The sequence below is a fragment of the Puntigrus tetrazona genome, chromosome 2, assembly GCF_018831695.1.
Source record: "Puntigrus tetrazona isolate hp1 chromosome 2, ASM1883169v1, whole genome shotgun sequence".
NCBI lineage: Eukaryota > Metazoa > Chordata > Actinopteri > Cypriniformes > Cyprinidae > Puntigrus > Puntigrus tetrazona.
This window is the reverse complement of record NC_056700.1, coordinates 24,276,913-24,291,009: the sequence shown is the minus strand read 5'-3', so window position 1 is coordinate 24,291,009 and position 14,097 is coordinate 24,276,913.

The window sequence follows — 14,097 nt, the reverse complement described above, 5'->3', positions numbered from 1 at the left end:
TTTGGCTCAAACGGCGCTTCCCTCTCTTTTTGCTGCCTTTCGCAAGACGCTTAACTAAAATATGCGAATAACTGCCCCGAGTGAGATATTCCATCCTGATTGCTAACCGTTACGTGGGGATTTGTGTATATTAGTATAATAAAAAGGATATTTTGGAAAGCGCAGGTATCAGAATTCTTTTTCCTCTCTTACACACACACACACTACGCACAAACACACAGATAATAAGAATGAAAAAAGAGATGAAAATTTTCAACACGACTACCCTGCTCTCCCTACTGATTTTTCCCCTCCGCTTCTGTTGCCGTGGAAACAGTAAGCGATGTTCAACGGGGCTGGAGAAAGAGAGAAATATATCGCCGCCAGTCTCATTCTCACCCACTGAGAGCATATGTGTGATCAAATATTTGACTTTTGTTTGACACATATATGTGTTCGGATGTGCCAGCCAATGGACTGAGAAGGTAATGGTGTGAAGGACAGCTTTAGTGCAGGATTGAAGGTTGCCAATGTTTTGGAAATTAGTGATATCTGATGGTTTTCTTTTTTCTCTTTTTCTGAGAACTGCACAATGTCTCTTCACCAGATATAAGACACAATTGCATTAGTACTGCCTGAAAACTTTTAACATGTTATCACACACGATATATCAGCCACAAAGTATATATATATATATATATATATATATATATATATATATATATATATATATATATATATATATATATATATATATATACACATATACAATGACTAAATACAATGGGGAAAAACATTTTTAATATTTTTAATCTCAGTACTAATACATTGAAAAACTACACAAAAAGGCAATTTTTATTACCTTTGGTTAGCAAAGATAAATAAATAATGCAACAAATGTATAGCTCAGTGTTAGGTGATGTTAGTAAACTAATTGTAAATAATAGGAAAATAAGTAAAACTACATTGAATAAATAAAAATTGATAAACGCTATATAAAAATATTAATAATAAAAACACACAAAATTACTTTAAAATTAAAATTACACACTAAATTAATAATAAATGAAAACTGAAAATATAATAAATATAAATAATATTTTTTTTACAACCCAGAAACCGGAATAAAGCCCAAACCATACGTTTTTTGCAATTTTTTGCACCACAGGTGACAGCTGAGAATAAAGATGGAGTCTGAAAGTTGCAGCTGGTGGTCAGTTTGTGTGTAAAAGTACATTTTCTGCCAACTTTTTCCACTTTTGTTGTCATTTCGTTAGAGAAATTAGTATTGTAGTAATTAAATATTTGTTTAGTCATCACCAAAACTTCCTGTCTTTGTCCTTTATTTAAACTATTAATCCATCACTTTCTGGAAGTGCAAAGTCCTTGTAGGAAAGCAAAGCAACAAGTCAGCTTCCTACGTTTTGTACACATAATACATAAATGTATAGAAAAAACATTCAGCAGTGACTGCAACGACTCTTTAATTAGATTCAGATTTAGTTTAAGTTCAATCCAGAACACACACAAACACTAATCAACCATCAAAAGAATGCTCCCCTTCCACATAAGGTATTTCCTTTCTCCTCAACTAGTCACATTTCTAAACAATCGCTTTTTTTTTTTTGCTCCTCCCCTCCTCGCGACCAAATAATTACACTTCTGCATAATTACATTTGAAGGCCGCTGAGACGTTGATGGTTTCTTCCTGTTCCGCTCCTGAGGCCATACGATCCTCGACGATCCCTGATGCCTGCCGAAACCCTGGCAACCGTCAACTCATTATCTCACGACGAGACCCCCACGGCAACCGCGAGGGAAGTCAAATCAAATCATATCATAAACGTCGGCTGGGGATAACCATTTAAAAACACTCTTAACCAACTCATTAATGAAGCGTGTTGCCACGCACTTCATATTGCGTCTGTTAAAAGCAATTACAGCAAACCGTACTTTAAGCGAGATAGATATTCAGCCCAACCTCTACATGGGAGGCTGTGCTGAGATTTAATTATGTTATACGGAGATGCTTAATGATCATTTGCTTATCAGACGATCAAACACATATGCGTGAAATCGATCACTGGCGGCAGGCTTCTCGTTTTCTGCAGCTTAGTAACCCTGATTTGTATTCGTTAAATGAGCAAGCCCTGATTGGAGCATGTGGTTACTAAAACAAACAAGCCAATCAGTGAGTGTGTTACTAAAACAAACAAACGAAATAGACATGTGGGCACAATAAAATTTATCTTGTGCTCTGATCTCACTCTTCCTTTCTCACCTCTATTTTGCTTTCTACAATAGAAATGCACTTTAAAAACACATAAATGATTTGTGTCATAGAATATATAATAAATGAAAATATGTAATATGTAATAAATGTATGAGTATTTATATACACACACATATATATATATACATATATATATATATATATATATATATATATATATATATATATATATATATATATATATATATATATATATATATATATATATATATATATATATATATATATATATATATATATATATATATATATATATATATATATATATGCACACAGTTTTGGATGTAACATCAACAATTTTTTTAATAAGTACATTGAAATGTTTTTTTAAATGTATATGTTAATAAACTAAAAAAACGTTTAGATTTTAAGTTTTTTTTTTTTTTATGTTTTTAACTGTGCTTTCTGATACAAATACAGTCATGTAATTACTCAATAAAATAAAAAATCCATTTGGGCTAACTGTAAACCTAAAGCTTATAAAGGAATTTAAACTTAATTCCTAGTTAAAACCTTTTATTACAAATTTTTCCTAAAAATAGAGTTTAAACTGTGATTTAAAAGGTCATTCACATGCGCCAACTTTAATAAAAGTTGTCTGTCTGTGCAGTATTGCTTGACTAGAGAAAACCGAAAAAAAGGCTGTGGCAAAAGTTAAACACCCCTAATGCACGATCAACCTATCTATCAAGCTGTCAAAAAACATCCTGCGGTGGACTTTTGCTGACAAATAAATGTGGACATACTGGTGTGGGCAAGAAAAATAATATGCACTGTTCATTTACTTATCGAAACAGTAAAAAACAAATCTGCAAACATGCTCTTTCAACTCAAGATCATCTTACCCCTTGTATTTTAAAAGGAGAAGTGTGATTTCTACCTGACTAAAAATCAACTAAACACTCTCCCAGTCTGCCATTGGCCATCAAACACGCAGCCCTCCCTAAAAACCTGCACGCCATTGGCTGAATCAATGTCGCTGTGTCAAGATCACCAAACAAAATCGTTTTTACAACAGGTTTTACACTTTCCAAGCAACTCAAGCTACAGATATCTTGTTTGCATTATAAGCGTGTGTTTTAACATGACAACATTCATATACCGTACATTACAATTGCGAAGTGAGATAAACTGTGAGCCGATCTCGAAGCGACAAAGCAGCCTGCGAGCGATAGACGCGTTTCTGCCTCTTAACAAAGACATTCCTCTCTCTTTCTCTCTGCATGTGTCATTCTGACAGTCTTGTCAGATTAACTGCCTAGTTAAGAACCGCGTTGTTTGTTTGTGTGTGTGTTTGTGTGTGTGTGTGTGTGTGTGTGTACCACTTCATTGTTCCCTGCAGTGATTTCTGTTTCCGTTTCCAGACACAGTGAGCGAGCAGTTAGTGGATTAACTCTCTCCTACAGGGAATCGTGGGCAATATTGTGCTGTACGACAGGCGTAATAAAATATAAGGCCTGTCTTTAGTAACAATAAAAGCTGTTAGGCACTAGCAGCGGTGTCTATAGTGCTCTTCAGTTCTGGTGATTAGGGAAATCATGTGAAATTCAACGCTGAAATTACACTGTTGGGTTCAGGGCTCTATTTGTCTACAGACACGGATGAGAACGTGTCTTCATACGTATATGAGCAGAGAAGTGAGGTTATCTGTGCATTAATTGGCTCGTGGATTGAAAGCGTTACTCAGTGGACAGAGGAAACGGCAAACGTGGTAAACTTGTGTGTTGTCTATGCAGTCGCTAGGGCGTCCGATCACCTCCCAGGAAAAGTTGAATCGCTTCGAAAAGCAATAGAACACCTCTCCCGAACAAGCTGCATGATTCGAGGCATCGTTTATGTCCGTAGCGTTAACCGAGTGACGAGTTATGAGCTACAGCTGAATACTTAGGGTTAGCAGCGACACAAATAAAATATAACTCAATTTAGCTGCTTCTTGCAGAGTTCCCTTCCCCGCATTACAACATCACTCTTATCAGTGAGCTATTATTTCGGGCTTTTATGACTGATGCACCGGCATTTGGATTTCACACATTGTTCATAAATGAATTCATAAAGGCAAAGCACATTTTCATTTTCTTTATCGGGTTATGAAAATATAATTTTTTGTGTGTTTACGTCTCTCTATTGGCTTTGAAATTACATAATTACTTTGTTTAGGACAGATAAGTCAGCTGAATCAGAATTTGCATAACATATATGCACCATAAAAGGATAGATAGTTTAGTTAGATCATAACTTGTATACTGTGTTTATAAAATAATAAATAATAATGTAGGATAAACAGTTCCCTTTTTTAACACTTGCATACTATATATCAATGAATATGTACAAACATTATTTGATTAAATGTAGGATAGATAGTTCAGCTGAATCAGAATTTGCATATATTCTTGAACATTATTTTTATTATTATTATGTAGGATAGACAGATCAACTGAATCAGAATTTACATTGCCTACTATATACCCACGAATACATAATAATAATAATAATATAATAATAATGTAGGATAGACAGCTGAATCAAAACATGCATTAATATACGATAATAATATTAATAATAATAATAATAATGCATAGATCCGTTAAATCAGAATTGCCATACTATATACTGATGAAAACATAATATGCATGCCAAGTATGCTACACTACATTCTAGTTGGAAAAAGCACTAGGATGCAAATTGAAGTCACACCTCCAATGTAAATGTTTGGGATTCAGAATAGAATTCATATATGTTTGAATTGAATGCAATGTTTGTACGCTGAAAATAGTATGTCAAAAAAGGTGTATTATTTATAAGTACGCCTCTTCTAATATTTCTATTCTAATATCCCATATGCAATCTTTTGCGCAATCATTCGGTCATTTCCACGTACTTGCAAACTGCCCTACATACTTTGCTTTCCGTTGATTGGAGCTTCGCCAGAATTGCTAGTGGAGAAGATGTGCATCTCGGAGACAGAAGTTGTTACGTCCTGTAAGCGCTGCCGGGCCACATGGACCGCTATTTACAGCAGAGCGTTCAAAAGCAACAGTCAGTTTGAATGCATCTCTATTCACCTGGATCACAGCTGTATTTAAGAGGGTGGACAGCACACACTCCAGCTGCGATGCAATCAGACAGATGAGTGGCAGAGAGAGAGAGAGAGAGAGGAAGAGAGGGGTAGAGACAGGGACGGTACGGGAAATCAGTATTCCAGAGTCATGCCTTACGACTGCGACAGCTAAGGACACCTCAAGAACGCCAGCGCAGCTACACACACACACACACACACACACAAACAATCATTTCTTACTGCTAACTCTGCTCTCCCATCCTGCCCTCCCTCTCACCTGCGAACTGTCATCACAAACACACACCAACATAAATATTCACTCAGTCAATCCAGCTCTTTCTCCATATATATTCAGATGAGAGGTTAAACGCATTGAATAAAACAAGAGAGACTAAAGCTGCGCAATAATCTAGGTCACCTTCACCTCAATCAAACACACACACAGAAAGCGCATTCACACACACACATGCGCTATTCGGCTTCTTGACTTTGTGTTCTGGGCCCATTCATCATACTCCTAATTCTTCATATTGATTTGTGGCAAACACAAGCCCAGAACCCTTTCCGAGCTCTGAGCTGCTGTAATAGTGTTTCTGTTAGTTTGTCTCAAAACATGGGGTTTTAGATAAAGTGCCTCTGCGGAGGCATCAGCTACCTTTGTGATACTAGCGCACTGCACAGCGTGCAGTCTATCCGCTTATCTATCATCTATCGATCGAAATTCAAAATGCAATGCTGCGCATCCTCTGTTCTTCTATATTATTCCAGTTGAAATGCAGGAATATCAATTCTGAATGGTGCACAACCCTGGATCGTGCAATTCAAAAATAGTACATAGCATGCGACGATAAACATCTTAGCTAGCAGTGTGCTACATTTAATTGGAAGACAATAATCAACTCGGGATTAATGCATTTTCAATAGAACAATAAATAAATACAGAAAGCAATACAGAAATACAGAAAGAATTCATGATAATAAATAAATACATATTTTAATAATAGCAATAATTAATAAATAAACAAATAATAAATTCATTAGCTTTCAAATTTGCAATGATATATCTGTTAAAATATTACTTTTTCAAATAGGCAATGCAAGCATAACTTTTAAGATTTTGTCATTAAAAACAGTTATGCAAAACTAACATAATGCATTTCTTTCAAGAAAATGTAACTAACTGACGCAGTTATGTACTTTTTATGGCTCAAGGCAATATTGTAATTAGTTATAATGACAGTTAATTACATCCAAAAAAATAAAATATATGAGTTTACATAATATATGAGTGTGTTCTGTGTATATTATTATGTATATATAAATATACAGGACGTTCCCGTGACAACGAACGTAGCAATGCAAAGTGCGTCAGCAGGTTCAATCAATTTTATATTCAAATTAGATTACATTTTATATTTGTACTGTATATTGTATATTAGTTTTTATATATTAGCAACATTTTATTTGCAACAGTTATGCTTACACTGTTGCCACGGGAACATCCCAGCTGAAGAGGAAATGACATCGCTCTCTTTGACAAGTGCGTACCAGACGACTACATAATGGCACGTGCTCTGCTCACTCAAGTCTCCACTAACAAAGAGACAGGGATGATCCCTTCGATTTGGAAAATGCCCAGCGAATCGTAAATGCGCGATCCGCGAATCGTTACACCCCTAATGTAAAAGAAAACCCTTTTATTTTGGATGTGATTAATCGCTATAAACTGTAAGGCATTCATTCGTCTGATTGTCAGTCAGATCACGCGGCAAACACTTCAAATCAAGTTGAGCGCATTGCATTCTGGGATACAATATTCCAAACAGTACAATACTGTACATTTTGACAATTGTGATAGGTCATGTGGCAATACGCATAGCCTATATGCTCTAATATAAATATGCAGCTAAAATAGCACGAGTAGTATGAGCCATTCAGAACATACCCACACACACAGCATTACCAGCTGTACCGTTTTATCACATAGACGGCCTTATTGGATAATACGCTCTTTCCTTAAGAGCTTGTCTTTCTGCCCATTTTTCTGCACAGAGACTTAAGGCAATACTATTTTTTTTTTTTTTACTGGGGTGAAAGCTAAATGTCGTAATGCACTTTTCAATTTTCTGGCCAATTTATATGCTAATGAGCAGGGTACATCTCCATTAGATTGGCTGGCAGACGGCAGGGCGATCAGGTGATTTTCTGCTCTCTTTCTCCTTCTGTGTAATTAAAGGGGCCGACGAACAGCTCAAGATGGCTGCGCAAATCCACCCCTTCACCTCTCTCCAGCTCCGCTTCTCTCCCGGGGCGGTTTCATAGGACAGAACTGCTTGGTATGGCGAGCGTGTTGCTGGGTTTATCGGGTCTGGACGCTCTTTTTACGCCTGATGGAATGGGATCGCTATCGGCGGGGGGGGGCTGGAGAGCTCAGTATCTGTGGCTTTCTCGGAGCAATGCATTGTATTCTCTCCTCCTCTTTATCTCTGTGGTACACTGCAAATAAAACCATGCCAGAATGCCTACAAGAACGCCATCACCGATACCTCTGACATATCAGGAAGTCTGGACCGCAGCTTATTCTGGCCAAGAACCGCCCACTTTAACAGGAAGAGACCGTCTGACTGATAGGTGAAGCGAGTGTGCGACAATTAAAGAGACAGTTTAGTTTTTTCATCATTCGCTCACCCTCAAGTCGTTCCCTGTATGGTTTTCTTTCTGCTGAACACCTAAGAAGATGTTTTGAAGAATGTTGGTAACTGAGCAGTTGACGGTAGCCAGTTGACTTCCATTGTATTTTTACCATATTATATAAGTCAATGGCTACCGTCAACTCTCTGGTTATTCACATTCTTCAATATTTTACGAACAAATCTGACAGAATGTTTATTTTTAATTAAGACGATTTGAAAAATGTCTTGATGTCGTTCTGTCCGTACAATAAAAGACAAAGGCGTGCAGAAATATTTTGGACGTGTCAATGTTTTTCAAAGAGAAATAGAAATAATGTCATACAGGTGAGATTGTCTGTACAGAATTTAAATGTATTATATGATATATGTGACTCGATATATAGAGTAATATTGCCATATTCATGAATTATGAGACAATATACAATTATCAAAAAATCATACATTATCAAGATGAAGATTTTTTATTTTTTATTTTAGTTTAGCATAAATAAATGACCTACAGTAAAATATGTGTGCATGCATATTATTAATAATATCTACATAATGAGTTTTTATATGGTTTAGCAATCATATCCATCAACAAAATGTATATTTTATTTCTATATTCAAGCTACTCTAAAACATATACAAAATCAGCATTTTTAAGTTGTAAGACGTTTTTTTAAATGGTTTTTGTTATATTTATTTATCTTTAGTAATGATTAATAAGGATTAATCATATCCAAAATAAAAGTTTTTGTTTACAGAACATATGTGCGTGTACTGTGTAGATTTATTAATATTTATTTATATATAGAGACACACATACAGCATATATTTTGAAACATTTATGTGTACACATTTATCTTCCTATAAATTATAGAACATATAAAAATAGTATGTTAATATATGAAATATGTTTTTATATAATATGACAATATCATTCAATTTCCTATATGGAACTGTGCGTACAATATATTATATATGCATATGGGTTTTTGAGTGAACTGTCCCTTCCCTTTAACGCTTTTGCAAATCTGAAATAAGTTGTTATCTGAAATAACTGCACTATTCAGGTTATCACCCATTCATCAGTTTTCTCTCATATATCAGATTTAGTTTTCAGACGATGTGTTTCCATTAGGGATGTTAAATCAGAAATCAAATACAGATCTAAAAGCAAGCCGGGATGCACTAGTATGCACAAGGATATAATGTTTATTTGCTATACTCAAACAAAAGAGTCTCAAACAAAACTTACCATAATCCTCGCAAGCTTTAGCCAAAACTATTTTTTCCTCTGAAATGCTTACCAGAGCACATCCAAAAAAAATAAAAAAATAAGAACATGCTAAAAACAGGGTCTTATAGCAACTCTTTTGCACATGTATGAACCTTTTTATCATTTTGTGAGTTTCTTATTTGGTTACAAATCATTGGTAATATTGTAAAATAATATGTCAATCTAAAATAACTGTTTGCTTAATGATCTATAAAATGACGTGTTTATATATTCAACTTAGGTAAAAAGATTATGCATCACTGTTGAATAAAAAATAATTAAGAAATAATAATAAAAAAAAAAAAAGCTTACGTGCACATACTCAAGGTCAAAATATGGTCTGCAAAATTGTTAACGTCATTTATTTCATTTGCAAGCTGATAAAAACGTGTACACCCTGACTCAAAAAAACCAGCCAATCTCAGTAGAGCTTGTCGTTTTAAAAAAGCGTTTGCAATTACAGCGTGCAAACTGAGACCTTCCCTGACATAATGTTCCTTTATATCAGTTCGGCCCGTTCCCAACCCGGCCGCCATCAAAAGATAAGTCACGCTTGCACTTTGTCTTTCTCCGCTGACGGCAAATCATCAGAAGCAGCCGTCAGAAAAAAAAAACTGACAGTGTGCTATAAGATCAGTCTCCTCAACAGCAAGACAATGTCACAATAATGTCATTCCAACGCGAGAGAAACACATTTCCGCAGCATTGTAAAGGCCTCGCAATATCCCGCCCGTGTCACGGGGAAAACAATATTCCATCAAAATACAATACCGAGCGTTGAAATGAGCTCCACAAAGACCAATGAGACACATACTTAAAAAGTGGAAGGCGGACTAAGAAAAACCAAGGAAGATGAAAGAGAGAGAAAAGAAAGAAAGAAAGTGCCAGCAGACTAATTAAGGCAAAGGAAGTATGGAGTTTGATTCAAAAGGTGAGACATTCTGACAGATGTGACACACTTGACAGCGAGTTAAAGTGATAACAAGAGCGATATCACCTGATACTCAAACTTGCAACTTAAAAAAAAAAATGATATACTAAATGAAGGTGTTGAATGAATTATTAATTAACAACAATCAGGAAGTTGCAATGTTTTTTTTTTCTTATCTCACGCTAAATTTAACACAGTTTAACAAACTCTAGGAGATGCTGTCATCCTTTACGTTAATTAAATCTGATGTAATTTTCATTATGTCACAACAGTAAGAAAAAAAGTCTTTTATTTAATCCGCAGAAATAGCTATGGTTGATAACGAACGGCCGTGACGCGCGGCGCTGTCGAAAAAACCTTAAATCGCGAAGCTTCTGGAGGAGAGGGGCTATTACTTTGAGTAACAAAAAAATCAACTGGCAGATGATCAAAAAAAAAAACATGCATCTTTGTGCATCTTTGTAAAGAACGGCACGGCGCTCCTTTTTTATAGCTGTAAAAATTTCTTCACCAATGACACACATTTAAAGTCCAAATTATTCCACGTGCGTATTGCTTTTAATAAATGTGGCCCAGCGCTTCGGAGCTCTTCCTGTACCTGGCGTTCCGGTCCAGCTGTGTGTATTTGAAGCTCTCTGATACAATGATGGCAGGACCCCCGGGGCCTCCAAAGGGCCAATGAGAACACTTAACTTTTTATTAACATAACATTTGCGCTCTTAATTACTCTATTTGCATATCTATCCTCATATTCATCGCTCTGAGCCGTAACACGTACCCATTTGGCAAATGTTATCCATTTAAAGGTATCCTTGGCAGGGCTTCGTATTTCTGATCTCTCTTTATCCACATCGCTGGGCTACACTGTTACAGACACCAGCACAAAGACAATGCAGAACTGTTCATGGAAGACTTTAATATTCAGTCTAATGGCTAATTTTCAATAACGCTCACTATTACGAAAGCCGGGTTCCAACACATCACAACAAAAGGTTTATATCTCTCGATTATGGCTCATAATTTGTGCTTTCCCCAACAATTCTGAGGGGAAAACAAAAAGAATTGTAGATCGCATTCTTTTAAAAAAAATAAGCAAACCAAAAAAATTGTTAAATGTAAAAATTCTGAGAAAAATGTAAAATATTATAAACAATTCAGATTTTTCTCTCAAAATTAATAGATAGTTTTAAGAGACCGAAGATACAAAACAGTTTGAGATCTAATCAAAATTGCTGAAATAAAATTCAAGAATTGTTAGATTATATTTTACAATTTTATTTTTTATTTTCTCATTCCATACATTGCGAATATTTCTCAATGAATTTACAAAATCTTTTTAGGTAAATGGTTTCATAAAACATTACATTTTACATTTAAATAAAAAGAAATTTATTTAGTTGACTAAAGTTAGTTGACTAACTTTTAATATACTCTTAAACGTAGCTGAAATAAATTTACGTTATTTTTTTTAAAATACATTATATTTTTTAAATTACGTTAAAAGTATTTAGCATCTTTTTTTTTTCCCTGTGTATGTAAATGGACCTCCATATGTTACACTGCCGTGTGACTCTGCTAATTATTGCTCAAATCGTAATGAATACGAGATTAAACAAACGTAAAAAAAATGAACGAAACAAGTAAATTGCGCAAACGACAGCCGACGGTAAATGAAGCGTCCGTTCGCAATACCTCATCAGACGGTGACGGTTTCCAGTTGACGGATTGCAAGGTCTAAACCGTTAAACATACACTTTGTTTGTTTGTTGACGCAGGGATTTTGAGTGTAAGAAACGTAACAGCTGTTTTCCTTGCACTCTGCCTGTTTTTTTCCCTGCTCTGTTTGGATCAGCGTGTTATTACGAATGAACGCAGAGCTGTGCTTCTGAATACACAATCACAGCAGGAGAGCAGAGAGACAGAGACAGCCGGAGACGAGCCCAGAGCCAGAGATGCATGGGTATTAATGTAAGCTATGGAACCTATAATCAAACGCAGCGCTCTCCGGTTAATTTCGAGCGCTGGTGAGAAGCAGCCCACCTCAGAGAGAGCGGATCTGACAGGTGAGGACATTCTAACCGCTCTCTAATTACGGCTCAAATTATATAAGAATAAACATAACAGGGTCGTCACATTCATGATCGGCTGAAATGAACGTAATGATAAAAGATCACAACGGTAAAAAGAAGTGGACGGCGGTTGAAAAACTACATTAAAGCAACATTCCATAATTATTTGCTTCAAGGTCATCTATACGCAAGCTAAAACACAATTTTACAGGCTGACTCGGAATTCTGTTTTAATATTTGCACCACATAACTCTCACTCTACTGTGCTTTCGAAATTTAATAATCTCATTCTCAAAATTCTGACTTTCACAAATCATCCAACAATGTTATGACTTTGTAAAAGGCCTATTAAAAAAGAATTCTCGAAACATTATCACTTTTTATGAATATTTTTGCTATTATTATGGCATTTGCACAGCTAATGTTTTATTGTTTTATTTAATTAACTATGTATAATACACACACACACACACACACACACACACACATATATATATATATATATATATATATATATATATATATATATATATATATATATATATATATATATATATATGTGTATATATATATATATATATATATATATATATATATATATATATATATATATATATATATATATTTCAAAACCTGCATGGTTTTATTTATTCTTTAGTACATAAAAAAATTTAAATGTGAAATATATGAAAGTCAATGGGTCCCAAAACTATTTGGTTACCAACATTGTCCAAAATAAAAAAAAAGAGAAATGCACACAGGTTTGGGTGCCAGAACTGGTTTAAACCCCATAAGACGTGAGGTTTAATTATTACCACCAAATTTTCATCCTAATACTCATTACGCTGTTATGTGTAAGAGAAGTCGCAGCATCCTAAGACTAAGAGTAACAGATGAGTCTGGGCTCCTGCACTCAATCAAACCCCATCCAAAACTTCTCCATAATTTAAAATCATACGCACGACTAAAAGCCTGAGAATATCTCCCCGCTGATGCTTCCTCTGACGAATGAATCGTTACTGTCTGACTCACTGATTGGCATCTTGCGGCTTAAAATCACTTAATTAACCACCGAGCTCTCAGTTGTCTGGCGTTCCGGATGGCTGGAAATCAACATGGTGCTCTAAAATACTAATAGCTCACAAACTAGCGTGCATGTTTCCGTTTATCTGACTAGAACAGCTTCAAACTGAGTTGCTGGAGGAACAGATGTGCCGTGTTAACTTTGCTAATTTTTAACTTAAAATACACTTCTGTGGGGTTAGTACATTTTTTTTGTTTTAAAAAAATCTCTTTTATCCTTACTAAGGCTGCATTTATTTGATAAAAATTGTCATTTGGGGTTAATGTTATTACAATTTAAAATAATATATTTTCTATTTAAATAGATTTTCCATTGTAATTTAATCCTACACAAAGCTGAATTTTCATCATCGTTACTTCAGTCTTCAGTGTCGCACAATTCTTCAGAAATTATTCTATAGTTATAATTACCATTAAAATAGGATTTGCAGCTTCATATTTTTGTACGAACAGTGTTTAAATTTTTTGATGAATAACATTTTGTTTTAAATCAAACATTTTTGAAGCATCATAAATTAATTTACTATCACTTTTGGTCAATTAAATGTCTTTATTAAAAAGGCAAGTTTTGCATGCATAAAGTATGGAGTATAAAGTATAAAAATATAGTTTTTACGATGTGGACAGCATCCAAAAAAGGATGACAGTGTATTAATGTGACGTAAAAAATAAATCTAAATCTGCAATATATTGGGAATACAGTTACAGCATTACAAATATAAAATATGAA